The sequence below is a fragment of the Sinohyriopsis cumingii genome, chromosome 17, assembly GCF_028554795.1.
Source record: "Sinohyriopsis cumingii isolate HCF-2022 chromosome 17, ASM2855479v2, whole genome shotgun sequence".
Taxonomy (NCBI): Eukaryota; Metazoa; Mollusca; class Bivalvia; order Unionida; family Unionidae; genus Sinohyriopsis; species Sinohyriopsis cumingii.
Genome location: NC_142977.1, coordinates 29971389 through 29987469, shown reverse-complemented (window position 1 = coordinate 29987469; position 16081 = coordinate 29971389). Strand labels below are relative to the sequence as shown.

General features: G+C 37.6%; 1 protein-coding gene across 7 annotated transcripts in view; it reads left to right on the top strand.

The window, feature by feature from the left end:
• LOC149778344 (disabled homolog 2-interacting protein-like) overlaps window positions 1–16081 on the top strand; it is a 377099-nt gene that overhangs the window by 239127 nt on the left and 121891 nt on the right. The window lies entirely within an intron of this gene.

The window sequence follows — 16081 nt, the reverse complement described above, 5'->3', positions numbered from 1 at the left end:
CATTAACATGACTGTATGACATTATATCCTAAGTTTGATTTTAATTGCGTTACATATTCTCGATTGGAGCGTCGATGACCCTCATTCGTCCGCCAACACCTTCAAGCAGCATTGCTTTATCGGAGAGTATAACCGCAATCACTCTGTAACCACCAGCAGGAGCACCTACACGAGCTCGGAAATGTAGGTCGACAACAGATTGTTTAACCAGATCAAGATGTTCCAGCGAAAAGTAATAAATCGGATATAAACTCATAAAGTCTCGCTGTGATATTTGCAGGCCAGTGTCTACATTAAGGTCGCGCCCCATAAATGACATCAGACGATGATACGCGCGTGCGACACGATGATGTTCGAAATCTATTAATATATCCTCAGATGGCTCCTGATGCCCATTTATTCTCAACGAAACTTCAGAAACTCCAAGTGTATCAAATACCATTGGATTTCTTTCCTGGCTACCTATTCTAGCACGGAGTTGAAATGCAATGAAAATATGTCGTGGTGCTGATACTCCTTGTTGCGATGATATATGCCATGTAAACAACCCGCCGTGATCACCTTGAATAACGTCTGTGGTTGTTGTTTTCCAGGATAGCAGTGATTTACCGTCCGTGTTCATGAAAGACAACAGTCGTTCTTCTTTGGTGATTGACGGAGACAACACTGGCATCCACAACCACAGTTTAGTTAGTATTACCTGACCAGGGGCAACAGCAGCATCTCGCCAGATAGCGTCATTATCATCAGGTTTTCGCACAAGTACAACTGTGTGTTTGGCACCGAATATGACCTTGTGGACATCTCTGCAGAATCCAAAGATGTGAGACAATGGAATCACACCTGAGAACTCTTCATCTCCACTTAACATCGATCTACGTGTTGCAAAACCCAAATTAAAATTTTCGTTCATCGATGCAACTGCGTCACCGGCAGCATTCATTGTTACATTCCTGTTCTCGGGGATGTCGGTTATATCCTTTGCAAACATCATTGATGGTCCGGCTGATCTGGTGTAATCATCCGAGTATCTCGCCAACCCGAGAATTGTTGTGGCAACGTCGACGTTATCATGAATTGTTTCAATTTCTTTTCCATCTATCATGTAAATAGCGGATTTAAATAACGCCATGATGCCGTTGTTAACAAATCCAACTCGGTCGCCGATTCCGTAGTTAGTGTTATCATTCTTTAAAAGCCTACCTTCAACTTCGATGAAGGCCTCAGCGGGCAAGAAGTATCTACTTGTATCCTGGACCTGTAGTTCAATTCTTCCGCGTTGGTTAGGATCACGTGCTTCATAAGAATAATATTGAAAATCACGTACAGAATCATCTTTAAGTACTGGTTTGGACATATCAAACGCGTCATTGGATTTTCGTGCAAACATTATTATTATTTGTGATGATCTAATTAAAATGTTATCGTCACCGGAAACCACTACCAGCTATCAAATTAGCAGTTACACTATCTTGCAACGCTTTGGAGGTAATTCCTGCTGTTGCGATCTCAGCTAATTTCTGATTTACGGCCTTATTTACTACGCTACTAACATTTGCTGGCATAGCTTCAGTGGATGGTAGTTTTACTGGCACCAACCTCTCGACTGGGTTTTTTTTTCGTATCAGCTGTGCTAGTCGATCCTTGATTGATTGAAATGCTTTCCCGGCAAGACTACCAACAGTGCCAATGGCTTTATCCTTGACAACATCAGCGGCTTTCATCGCGAATTGTTTTGCTAACGGTCCAGCTTTCGGAGCGATTCTTGTGACTAAATCCCTAACAACATCACCGACTCCATCTCCGTAAACAACCTCGTATACTGGTAATCGTGAGTTTACTACTCTGACACTTCTTGGTCTGCGAAAAGAATCGTGTAGTATCATTTTATTTAATTATTGTTTATCTAACTGAATTTGCTAGCAAATTTAATTATTAGTCGCTGTGGTAACCATCTGCGAGTTCATCAATGAGTCCCCGGTAAACGCCGATATCCATGATGCCACGCTGAAATAGTCTCTGACAGATATCTGCGGCTTCATTTATAATTTCCGGAGAGTTGTTTCCGGCACGTCTTCCTCCGATGAGAACTTCCAACCGTGATACGTCATTGACGATGCTATCAGGACAGATGTGGTTATTATATCCGCTGCCTGTTTTCTCTTTTTCTTGTTGTTCTAATTTCTGAATTTTCTCTCTTATTTCGTTAATTTCTTTTCCCTTTTTGTTGTATTGAACAACTGCGGCTTGGTATGCATCCTTATTTTCCTTATTTCTTTTGTCAAGTTTCCATTTTTCTTCTACAACTTTTTGAAAATCGAACTTTTCCCTCACCAGGTCACTTTCTTTTATGAGTAATTCTTTTAGTGTTGGTGAGGGCGGCGAAATGGACGACGAAACAGGAGTGGAAAAATCATCATCGTCATCGGGAGCGCTAGCGCCCATTTGTTCACGCGATAAAAATTCAGGCACTGGATCGGGCAGTGTCATTTGCAGGATTTGAGCTTGTGTTTTCTTCGCCGGTATTTTTGCCTGCTTTTTCATTTCCCTTTCCTGAATTTTTGCCTGCCTTTCCCTTTCCATCTCTTGTATTTTTGCCCGCCTTTCCTTTTCCCTTGCCTCCATTCGTTTGTCTCTTAGTTCCTTATTAACCCCAATTACGCCAGTTTTTATAAAACTATAGGTATCATCAATGTTAGGTATTCGAGAATAGCCTCGGTTTACTTTATAAACATAATCCCGCCACTCACCCTGGGTCATACCCAAGCCAGCTCCTGGTTTTAGAAAATCTTGCCGGTTAGGATAATTTAAGACAATCCAAGCAGAAAACTTCTTAAGCTCATCTATGTTAGTAAGCGGAATATTTTTTATTTCAGTAATACCATCTTCGGTAAATTTATCAATAAATGTTTTTTTAGCAACTGTCACTACTCCGGCGGCACCTGGATCAGCTACAGCACCTGCATCTGCCTGTTGCTGTTTAAGTTCTTCTATTGCTTGAAGTAGCCCTCGTTTTGTTTTGGTAGGGTCGGCAAGATCAGGTTTTCCTACAATTGCAGTTTTAACTTCACCAGTAGCTGCTGTAATAGGCTTAAATAATTCCTCCGCAGATGTTGCAAACTCAACTCGCGCTTCTTGTCTTGCTTTTAATTTTTCCTTGACGGAATCACGAACCGGAAGAAATTTTTTAATCGCGGCTAGTCGTTGTCGTGCCAATCTAGTTGTGAGTGCTTCTCCGATATTTGCCATTATTTGATAACCTGCGATTTAATTATCGCGCATGGATTTGTAACAATAAATTTACACGACCCGCGGACACGATACCGTATCGGACTTGATACATTGTATGGTTAACGTAAGAAACTCGAAGAGAGCAGCACCGGGCGGGCGACAACAAGTTGGGGGGGGGGGGTCGCGTTTTTTTGTCTCGTTGCTGTTGTAGAACCCCCCCCCTTTCTGAAGGCTTATTTTAGCATTTGGAAGTCTCGTTTTGTTGTAGGATTAGCTTTTTTTTTAAGGCTTATTTTATCATTTGGTGGTCTCTAGACCTTTGTAGGATTCGCCCCCTCTGCTGCTGAAACTGCTTTGTGTGGAACTCCCTTCCTATTCACAAAAGGGCAGCTTTTATAATGGGGGATTGGAGATATTTCTTCTACATAAACCCACCCATGCTGATTATTGATTCAAAAAGCTGCAGTATTCAGAGTAACACTACCAGCATGTAAATTAATTGTGTTGCCATCATGGTCAGTATTGTTGCTGTTGAACCATATATTTGTTGAAATTATACTGGGGGCCTGGATGCCTTTGTAGAAATCACAATGAGAAAGATTCAAAATATGTTCCCCCCCCATTTGATTACATGTATTTCTTTTATGTACAGAGACATGATTTTTTTTTATAGTATCAGACCATTGTCTTTTCTTTTTTGTACAATCCTTTTATAATTGTACAGGGCATAATCTAGCCTGTCCAGGAAGGAGCAGGATTTCTTTATGGGAAAATAGTCAACTGTCTTTTCACATGTACTTCTGACACAATGCAGTAGAAACTGCTATTAAACAAACAGCCTTTGTGAATGTGTCTTCTCTTAGAGGCTTCAAGGTGGAACAGCAGTGCTTAGGGAGGACGTGTATATCCACTGTTACTCTTTTCAAGTGTCAATTTAATTAACATGTTGTAAAAGCATTTACCATTTTTATGTAGATTTTATCAAAGAACTTAAAATCGTAAGTTGGAAATAATCCCACAGAAATGTAAGAAGTGCTGATGGCACCAGTTGTTAAATAGAAGGCAGTTGAAGCAATATGGAAGCATTTCTGGTTTAACAATAAGATAACATTGTAATAGGTACCTGTAGTAGAATTTTGATTTGTATTGTGACAGGTCAACATATTTATCATTTAAAAACGCCACATTAAGATTAATTTTGACAGCAAAATAGGATAAGAGTTACAATGGGAATGCCATATATGATAATGACAGAAGCATAAATCATTGTACATGTTGTTTTGAATGTGTGTGGGATGGTTTAAGTTACAGGTTAAACTTACTTTAGGAAATAATATGGCAGCCTTGAAAATATATTATGCATGGAAATTATCTAAATCTTACCTTGAGCGGATTTATACTTTGAGAACATGTACCCAGCTTTATTTATTTAACTCGTTAATCTCTTGCACCCACCATTTACTTATCAAGAGGCTGTACCCTACTTCCGAGCTCTGTAGCATCAAGGTCATTTAAGGTGCATCAAAGTGGGTGGTATTACAGAACAGTAGACAGTTTTAGCTCTACAATGATACCAAATAATATGGACTTTCTAGTTGCATTACTATATACAGAGGAAAAAACATTTATTTTGAGATCCAATTTTTGTACACCAGAATATTCGCTCATCGTCAGAATCCAATTTTGTGCCTGGAGTTTAGACTTTTTGGCCACAGATCTAAGGCAGACACAACATCTACAAGTAATGTTAAACATTTCTAATAATTACTTCTGCAACCATTTATGTCCATGAGTGTGTAAAGTAGTTATGGGCTGATAGATCAACCAATTTTTCTTTTAGTTTGATACTGACTTTTACGAGATTCATTTATTGCACCCCCTGATCACATGTGGTCTGCAAGTTCCATTCACATGGTCTGCAGAAGGGTTGTGGGATAATTGAGAACTTGAACTTGGCTAAAAATGAACAGGCATTAGAAAAGAAAGACTACTGATATTAAAATATTAGTTATGTGCTTTTATTTGTATAAAATATGTTAACTATTATTAAGCTTTTTTTTAATATATAGTGCTTAGATGCAAAGCACTGTCTTTTCAATAGTTAGGTAACGATACAATCAGTGTTACAAGAAATTATTAAGTTTTCTGCTGAGACATCAGCAGTGTTCAAGTTTTCAACCAAAACAAATGTTTGAGAACCACTGTACTAGACTGTTTGTTTGAACTGAAATAAAATGATGAAACTGATTCATATTCAACCATTGTTCACTGGCATTCAAATAACTTTCGAATTTCCATGATCAAGCCAATTTTTATAAATAATCGTTTACTACCTACTCAGATGTTGTAATTATGCCATATTGGACTGTCTGAAATCAACAAGCCGGTGTATATCTATAGAGAAATTATTTAGATGGACATACTTTATTGGGTTCACTGCCATGTATAAAATATATGTACAGTTGTAATGGAGGAAGGTTTGAATTAAATCACAGGACGCAGCATTTTCTTATTTTCTTGGTGCTTATTTATGCATGGAGAGCATTCCCACCTATGCAAACTACACAACATTCTTCTCAATTCATTTATACAATGCAGCCTCTTAAAATCAGCCTGACGCCGATGGAATGCATAATTTTTACCATGGTGATGGAACTACCATATATACTCACCAATAACTAAACTCCAACTGCTTACCGTGCAGACCTAGCTCTGCAGTTTATTAGATGTAATCAGTAAAAACTATAACATAGACCCTGAACTGCCAGCATATTATGCAACAGCAGGCATTTTTTTATAGTTGGACATAACAATTTAACTGATTATATATAGTAGGTGCCTGTTTATGAGATGCTATATACTCTGAATTAATTTATTTTTGAGGATATCATTTTGAGAAATTTTGCAAAAAGAAGGGCATTGTTGATGGCACTTGTTTGTGTTTGTACCTCATCCAAAAGTCTCATTGATCACGACTACTGCATTTGTTGGTTTTTTAAGATTTTGGTTACTATGTGGCATCCATGAATTCCATAAAATTAGTAAGCTCTGACTAGTGGTGAATTTATTGGATGTGCCTTCAGTGGAAAGTAGTGAAAATAAACCCTGACTAGATATGACAGGTTCTTGCTTAAAGAAGGTGACCAGTATCACAGGTTGAAATATCATTCTCTGGGCCAGGCAAATGCTGATTTAATATTACCTGTCAAATTTAGACAGTGCCCACTACCCTGCAGTTCTGTATATTACACTATTCTCAATATATCACAATTCTATATATATCATGGTACTCGGTATGACACAGTTCAGTACAGAACTGGGTCAGCATTTATAAATACCATCTACAATGTTATGATGAGAGAGGAGAGAGAGCTCAGTCAGTGTGCTTTGCTCTCAGCATGCAGTAATAATAAAGCTAATCAGACTGGAACAGACCAATTGAGTTACAGCTGGCATCAAAAGTACTTAAAAAAACTCTTTTACATGATCAGAATTAGGTCATTAAATCAAGGATGGGGACAAGTTATAAGGATTGATGGTCTTCTGTTGGAGGCAATACTGTACAAGGAAATTGCAAAGTATGTGATTTAATCATGTCCTGATGCTATCTTTATCATGCCAGCTGCCTGGAGTGTGCACTTCATCTACACTTCTAGCATCAGGACCAGCAAACAAATGTTAGGTATGCTGTAACATTTTATATATATATATATATATATATATATATATATATATATATATATATATATATATATATATATATATATATATATATATATATATCACATGCAACCTAACAATTTTTTTAGGATAATTATTTATGGTTAGTAGGAACAAACCTTGGTACAAAAAGTTTCTGTATTAATGGGGAGTTTCTTATCTGTTTGAAACAAGGAAAGGGGATTTCCTGGATTAGGATGAATTCAGTAAAGAATTATAAAGTTTGGACTTCAAAATGCCAGATTTTCACACATTTGATTGATTTTTCTGCACAACTTTTTAGAAATGAGTGAATCCCACAATTGCACGTCTGTAAATAGAACCAGCAATATGATGAGGATATGCTGTATATACTCAACAATTAGTCTAGATCTGTAACCAATATGGACCCTGTTCTGCTGCCACATCATGTGCCAGCAGATCAAGATCTCTGTTTGTTTGAATGATTACACTTGACAAAATGCATGGATCCAGATTTGCTGGCTCATTTCGGGAAAGCAGATACAGGAATGTAGTTTCAGATATAGGAAATTAAATATAGGGTTCCCAAAATGTTTACTGAAAAATATTCAGAATATCACCAAATTTCAAATTTTCACATGTCTTGTCAGAAGTAGGTCTTTACATAGAGCCCAAAACACATTTTCCAAAAGCTTGTAAGTGCATAGGTTAAAGTTATTTAAAGATGTGTAAAAATTCTCCCTCCAGATTTATGGTCTTTCATTAAGTTACAGGAAAAGAATCTCATATTTTAATTTCTCTGAAAGATTATGAAAATCGGCATTATCTAGCCTTTATTCTGGGTTTAGAAAACAAGGAAAATAATGAAAGAAATAAGTCCACTTTATCATGTGTTTGCCAAAGTTTATCTGGTATGGCTTTCATCTTATTTGGCTTCCTCTGATATATTCTTGCTTTTTTTGCTGTTGATAGTTAAAGATACTAGTGCATGATGGTCTTTTAGAATCCATTAGTCTTCACTTTATCTTGAGGTTTTGCCTCACTTTATCTGGTGAGGGTCATATCTTATTGCTCTTATTCTCATATCATTACTTTTTTCAAGCAAGGAAATTGGAGCCTTGATGGAAAGTGTTCATCTTGAGAATAGATAATGGTTGACTGAAGGCAGATCTGAAATTAGATTACCTTTATGAAAATAATAGAATTGACACAGATCTCTGTAACAACCAATGTAATTGTGATAGAGAAAAACTAGCTTGCTTGTACAAGAACAATCATCAAGTTGTTATGGTTATCCAAGCTACTAGCATTCCCCTGGGGAAAGGAAGCCTTACAGACAGGTGACTGCTCAATAAAGCTTTGTTTTTGTAATTATTTGGTGTAGACAGAAAAAAGCTCTATATTGCTTAGCAGTGGGAGTAAGTGCCTTTGCTCAGGGATATGTCTGCACTGATCTGGACAGGATTTGAACTTGGTACTTTTTGTTCCCAAGTCTGGCAGCTAACCACTGAGCCATCCACCGCTCCAGAGAACCATAGTTTAAGGCAGGTTATTGCTTAATAGAGATAGTCTCCTGAACAGGTTTTACTGTGCCTTATAGATTTTGCTTTTCTTTTCTTTCTTTTTTTGTAACTGAATCTCGTTTTAAGTTTGTCTGAAATTTATTTCAAGAACTGGCCACAATTTTACAGAAAGTAATTTTTCAGATGTATCAAAAGATGTTGTCCAGGTTTGTTTTATCATTAAAGGAAAGGAAAATAGCAGCAACAGAATAAATGCCTGCTATGCACATCAGTTTGAAAGTTCTTGTAATTAAATCCATTACTTGGACAATGTAGCAAGAACAGCAAGCTCATGCAAATTTAGCAGGTCTTGTAGATACATTTTTGCTTCTTGAAGACTGATTCAGAGGTTGTGATGATGTGAAATTCTGTTTTTGGCACATTATCTATCAAACTTGAAAATTTTTTTTCCTTGTTTGCATGCAGAAACCTAAAGATTTAATGTGTAAAAAGAAAGGGATTTGGAAGTAAATGATTTTTTACTCTGCCGTAACTCTTGTTTATGCATTCAAAAATTCAACTGCTGCCTTGAAATGCTTGTAATTCTAGACATCAGTAAAGTATATACATTTACAGAGCAGGTATATGTGTAAACTAACGTGCACATGGCTATTAGTGATGCAGGATTCCAATTAAATTAGGGATTTCTTCATCTCATCTTCAGAAGACCATCGGATGGATTTTTCTATTCTAAAGTGAATGTGGCATCTCAAGTAAAATGTCAAAATTTGACAAAAATCATCTGTAATGCACATAAAAGAATGTTACACATTAGGTTTGTTTGTTGATGATCCTCATTTTATTGGATTAATTTATCTTAGACTCCTCCACTTTAAACGAATACACTGGTCAACAGTGAAATCATTACTGACTTGAAAAGGCCCTAATCTGTAGTATTTTGGTGTGCCGAACACGAATATAACCGTGAAAAATTTGTATTGGCTCTCGTTTTGAAGATATTCATATACCTCATTTTCTGTGTTTCACTGTGTAAATTTCTCCAGTAGGACTGCAGCAACATCCGGAATAATGATGTAACATTGCATAATACCATCATGCTCACATCATCCACAGTTGATTGCATCATTTTCTGATGCAATGCAATACTAATGCCATGCGGCTGCTGAAGTAAGTTGACGTCAGCAGTGTACTATACATGTGTAGGCCTATTATACTAATGCCAGGCGGCTGCTGAAGCTGACGTAAGCAGTGTACTATATAAAGCCCAATCAGATAGGTTCAGCATTTAAAATATTTTAGACGTTGTGCGAGACAGTTCAAGCTACTGTTACATAAAACTTATTATTTTATCCATTTACGTACAATAAAGAACAGTAATGCCTCGAAAGTGTGTTAATACCGCGGACAATTTTTGCTATATTTGTGGGGAAGTGACATTTGCCAACCAGAAGAAAAGTATCAATTCTCAAGTGAAGATGGCATATCATCTTTACTTCGGATGCAAGGTTGGTGACCAAGACAAGCCTTGGGCTCCGCATATATGCTGTGCTACATGTACAACACAGCTTTCACAGTGGTTGAATTGCAAAAGGTCATCAATGCCGTTTGCAGTCCCAATGGTGTGGAGAGAGCCAAGCAACCACCTAAATGACTGTTACTTCTGCTTGGTTCCTCCTCTTTCCGGCGGAATAACGAAGCGAAAGAAGTCGAGAATAGTCTACCCAAACATTCCGTCTGCATTGAGACCAGTTCCACATGGTGAGGGACTTCCTATTCCAGAACCTCCAGCAGAATATTCTCTTGATTCATCTGACGAAGACAAAGGTGAGTCGACCTGTTCTTCTCCTGGTCCATCAGCATGCAGTGATCCAGATTTTCACTGTGGTGCATCATCAACCCCACACAGAATAACACAGGAAGAACTAAATGACCTGATTCGTGATTTGGACTTATCAAAGAACAAGGCAGAATTGCTAGGATCAAGACTCCAACAATGGAATCTTCTAGAAGAAGATGTCACAATTACTGCATATCGAAAGCGCCACCAGCAATTGGAGCCTTTCTTCAGAAAGGAAAGTAATCTGATATTCTGTTCCGATATTGAGGGCCTAATGAATGCTTTAAAAATCACTCATGACCCACAAGAATGGAGACTATTTGTGGACTCTTCGAAACTGAGTCTCAAGGCTGTGCTTTTGCACAATGGAAACATTCTTCCATCTATTCCAGTAGCGTATGCTGTCCACATGAAAGAGACATACGATAACTTAAGGCAGCTACTGAATTCCATTGAGTATAACAAGTACAGCTGGCACCTCTGTGGTGATTTGAAGGTAGTTGCCCTTTTAATGGGACTGCAGCAAGGATATACAAAATACATGTGTTTCTTATGCGAGTGGGATAGCCGAGCAAGGGAAATGCACTACATGAGGAAGGAATGGACTCACAGGCAGAATGTAGCCATTGGAGAGAAGAATATCCAACACCCAGCTCTGGTTGAGGCTCAGAAAATCTTGCTACCACCCCTTCACATCAAACTAGGTTTGATGAAGAACTTCGTGAAAGCCATTGACCGGACTTTGCCAGCATTCCGATACCTGCATGAAAAATTCCCTCGACTCAGCGAAGCAAAGATTAAAGAGGGAGTTTTTGTGGGTCCTCAGATTCGAGAGCTTTTCAAAGATGACCGGTTCAACAACTTGCTGGAAGGTGACGCGAAACAAGCATGGAATGCTTTTCGCCTAGTTTCTACAAACTTCCTCGGAAATGTTAGGGCAGAAAACTATAAGGAACTAGTAGAAGACATGTTGATGAAGTATAAGAAACTTGGCTGCAATATGTCTCTAAAGATTCACTTTCTTCATTCCCATTTGGATTTCTTTCCTAGCAACTGTGGTATTGTTAGTGATGAACACGGCGAACGTTTTCATCAAGATATCGCAACAATGGAACAAAGATACCAGGGAAAATGGTCCACTACAATGCTGGCTGACTACTGCTGGACACTCCTCAGAGATGCTCCCGAACAGCTGTACAAGAGACAGGCGAAGAAATCTAAGATGTAGTCAATGACTTTTTTATAGGTAGGCTATTACAGTTGACCTTTTACTATTGGAATGCATTTCGTTATGTAAACATTAATTTCTTGCAGATTACAAAAAAACTAGAGCCAATTTTGCAATTTGACTGTCATATTCGTGTTCAGCACATAAAAATTGATAAGAATTGACTAATTTTATTTCAGTAACATGACTTTTGTAAAAAGTTGTTGTCCAGTGATATCATAACCATGTCAAGGGTATGCATTTAAAACCCATGTTCAACTGACTGCAGAGTATTCATCATGTGGGTGAGTGGGCACGAGTTTGAATCTGAACATACCTAAGGAGCATCAGATAACAATAAAAGGGCATTCTGTAAGTAAGGTTTCAGTTTCCCAGGAAAAGAGGAAAAGTTACTGATGAAGTCTAAATAATTTATATGCATCAAATTTGTTGCTGGTATGGGAATGTATAAAGCCATTTTTCTGGAAATTTGCTTCTTTACGATCATATTCATCAAGATTACATCTTCTTTCACTACTGAATATTGCTGTGAAGCATACCCCTGGATCCATCCTAAAACTTCACTCCTCTCAACAATCAAAGTCTGTCTTTGTAGATTTTGAATAAGATTTCTTTTTGTGTGGAAATGTTGAGGAAACTAGTATGATAGAGGACCCAGATATTGTGTAAGCATTACATCATACATTTATCAAGAATGTTGCCTAGCCATTGTCTTTTGCTCAACAATTGATAATTGATGAATTGCTCCAAATAAGATAACAACGACTATTTATTTTTATTTTATTTTCTGTGAAACTGAACTTGTTTCTTTTTTTTATAGCTTTACTGATCATAGCAAAAGTTTGTTATCACTACTCTTCCTAAACTACTTAGGCATATTGCCATAAACATTCATGCACACATTCATCCCTTGGTCTAGTTAGTCCTAAATAAAATGTTGCTGCTTTTAATCTTCAAACTCTTGTTATTGCTACTCCTCCAGAGTGGATAGTCATATGAACTTGGATTTTTCACTAAAAGACGTCTTGTGATGCAAGTTTGTCCCAAATAAAAATCGTACCAGTCTGACATTTAATCTCCTCCAGAGTGGATAGTCATATGAATATGGGTTTTTCACTAAAAGACGTCTTGTGATGCTAATTTGTCCCGAATGAAAATCGTACCAATCTGTCATTTTAGTTCTCCTCCAGAGTAGATAGTCATATTATCATGGGTTTTTCACTAAAAGACCTCTCGTGATGCTAGTTTGTCCCAAATGAAAATCGCACCAGTCTGACATTTAATCTCCTCCAGAGTGGATAGTCATATGAACATGGGTTTTTCACTAAAAGATGTCTTGTGATGCTAGTTTGTCCCAAATGAAAATCATACCAGTCTGACATTTAATCTCTTCCAGAGTGGATAGTCATATGAACATCGGTTTTTCACTAAAAGACCTCTTGTGATGCTAGTTTGTCCCAAATGAAAATCACACCAGTCTGACATTTAGTCTCTTCCAGAGTGGACAGTCATATGAACATGGGTTTTTCACTAAAAGACCTCTTGTGATGCTAGTTTGTCCCAAATGAAAATCGCACCAGTCTGACATTTAATCCCTTCCAGAGTGGATTGTCATATGATCATGGGTTTTTCACTAAAAGACATCTTATGATGCTAATTTGTCCCTAATGAAGATTATACCAATCTGTCATTTTGGTTCTCCTCCAGAGTGGATAGTCATATGAACATGGGTTTTTCACTGAAAGACATCTTGTGATGCTAGTTTGTCCCGAATGAAAATCGCACCAGTCTGACATTTAATCTCCTCCAGAGTGGATAGTCATATGAACATGGGTTTTTCACTAAAAGACCTCTCTTGATGCTAGTTTGTCCCAAATGAAAATCGCACCAGTCTGACATTTAATCTCCTCCAGAGTGGATAGTCGTATGATCATGGGTTTTTCACTAAAAGATGTCTTGTAATGCTAGTTTGTCCTTAATGAAAATCGTACCAATCTGACATATAATCTTAAAAATCTTGCAGGGGCATTTCAGTGAAAGAAGTCATACTATATGTAGCTGGTCCTAAATAAAAATGGTGCTGTGACATCCAGTATTGGCCCCAAGGACAGTCAACTTGAAAATATTGTTATCTTAACTCCACTTGAGCAGATATTAATATTGACATGGTGTTTGGTTGAGGAAGAACACAAGAAAATGCTAGTAAGAACCACCAACCCATGGGATGCTACTGGCAAAGTGATGTCCAGTTAATCTTGAATAAAAATGGTGCCGATCTGACATTCAGTATGGCCACAACACAGTGGCCATCACCGCTCCTGTGGCCTAGTGGTTAGAGTATCCACCTCGGATGCGGAAGGATGTGGGTTCGATCCCCGGCCAAGTCATACCAAAGACTTACAAAAATGGTACTAACAGCTGCCTCACTTGGCGCTCAGCATTAAGAGGTTAGTGTTAGGATTGGTTCGGCCTGGTGTCAGATAATGTGACTGGGTGGGACACCATGCTACATGTCTGAGGCATGATACTAGACATCACTATAAACTGCCACACTACAGGCATCATAGCGATATGATTGAAAAATTGTTAAAGCTATGTTAAAAATCAAAATCACACACACACAGTGGCCATCTTAAAATTTTTGTTAGGGCTATTTTTTTAGAATCAGTGGTTGAATCAACACAAGGGTTTCACTAATAGACTTCATATGATCTCTGTCTAGTTGGTCCTAAATAAAGATGTTGACAGTTGTGCATAAAAAATTTTTTGTCACTGCAGTATGGTCATATCAACATAGGGTTTTCACCAAAAGACTTCTAATGATGTCTGCTTTATTCTAAATGAAAATGGTGCTAAGGTGATATCCAGTTTGTGCACCACAGCGGCTACTTTGAAAAGCTTGTTATCACTGAAGAATATTAGAGATGGTTTCAAAACTCCACCATTAAAAGAGAGAAACAATTTTATCATGAATTCCATAAAATTATTTTTGCTCAATTTAGCACTAGTCCATTAAAGAAACTCTTCTTTAAAATGTGTATCACTTTTCAAGGATGTATTTTCTGTTGATGCATTAAATTTCAAGAAAATTGTAATGATAAAATGTTGAGGTTAAGCATACACACAGTGCAACTGTCCAGATGTCTAACCATTTGTGCTATGGGACATCCTCTTGGTAAGAGAACCTTAACACATTAACCCCTAGCGACGAGTTAACGTGGCAGTAGGTAGTAGCCTACTGCCGAGCTCTGTAGCGTCATGGTCATGCATGATAGACTAAAGTGGGTGGTATTATAGAAAGGTAGACAGATATAGCTCTACAATGATACCAAATAATCTGGAATTTCTACAAAATATAGAGGATAAAACCTCATCATTTTGACCTGATTTTTTTTCTACCCAAAATTCGCCCATGGTCAGAATACTATTTTGTGTCTGGATTTTAGACGTTTTGGTGTCAGATCTAAGGCAGACCGGTATGAACTGTAAACAGACAGATGAACCTTTGCAAAAAGTAGGATAAGATGGGCATTTAGAATAAAGAGTGGTCTTGATACGAAAATAATGGGTCCTTTAAACAAGAAAAAAAAAAAAGCATCAACTTTTACCCTTCTGCTCATGTGCAAGCCAAATAGCCATGAAAAATGATGTTTCTAACACTAGGCAGTATGTTATTGGAAGATCACCTGGAAGTGGGTGTTTTCATACGTATTCAGAAATAGTTTCCTACTCAAATTTCAGGCGAAAACAACAAAAACCTCCAGGGGTTAATGTGTTAACAGAATAGTTATCATTATGCAGTAGATCACACATTGCCCAGGACAAAATTGACCAGTTAATGAAAAAATTGAAAATCATTTATATGAGTTCTTCTAATTTTCTCACAGGTAAAGTATTTTTCCTCGTGCAGCTCTTTCCTGGCTCTTCATTAGTTTTTGTCTCAAATGCTGTGTCATCTATCAAAATTAATGTAGCCATTCATTTCTGACTGCCCATGTAAATACATTTGTCTTGTCCAAATTATCTATATCATGTTGTCATATGTTTAGGGGGAGCTATGGTAGTGGAGTTGGTTTAGTGTCAGACTTGTCATCCAATGGCTGTGGGACAACTTTTGATGCTGAAATATTTCATCAGTTAAGGCAGGTTAACTTGAAATTTGAACACTCTCAACCAGTTTGACCTAAATTTACCTGGAAATATCTTGCTTTATTTTATGGCACATATTCATGTTGTGTTTAATTGACTGAGCTTTATGGAATTTATACCTGAAAAATATTGCCAAAGTATGTTAAATTGAATTTGGAGGACAGTACTATAGTCTAACTTGGACCTCATCCATGGAACAGTGGTGTGTGCAGTAGTTTTATCTACCCGTGTCTTGCATCAAATATGCAGACTTTTGCTATTCATCGCCGGTACATAATTTGATGCACCTCAGCATTACGTTTTGCTAATTAACACAAAACAAAGTTTTGGTCTAACTACTTTAATGGCTGGGTTACAACTCTCGCAGACAGGGAAAGCATGCACACATCAGTTTCTTATGCTAATGTTATAATACATTAGGATACAACTAAG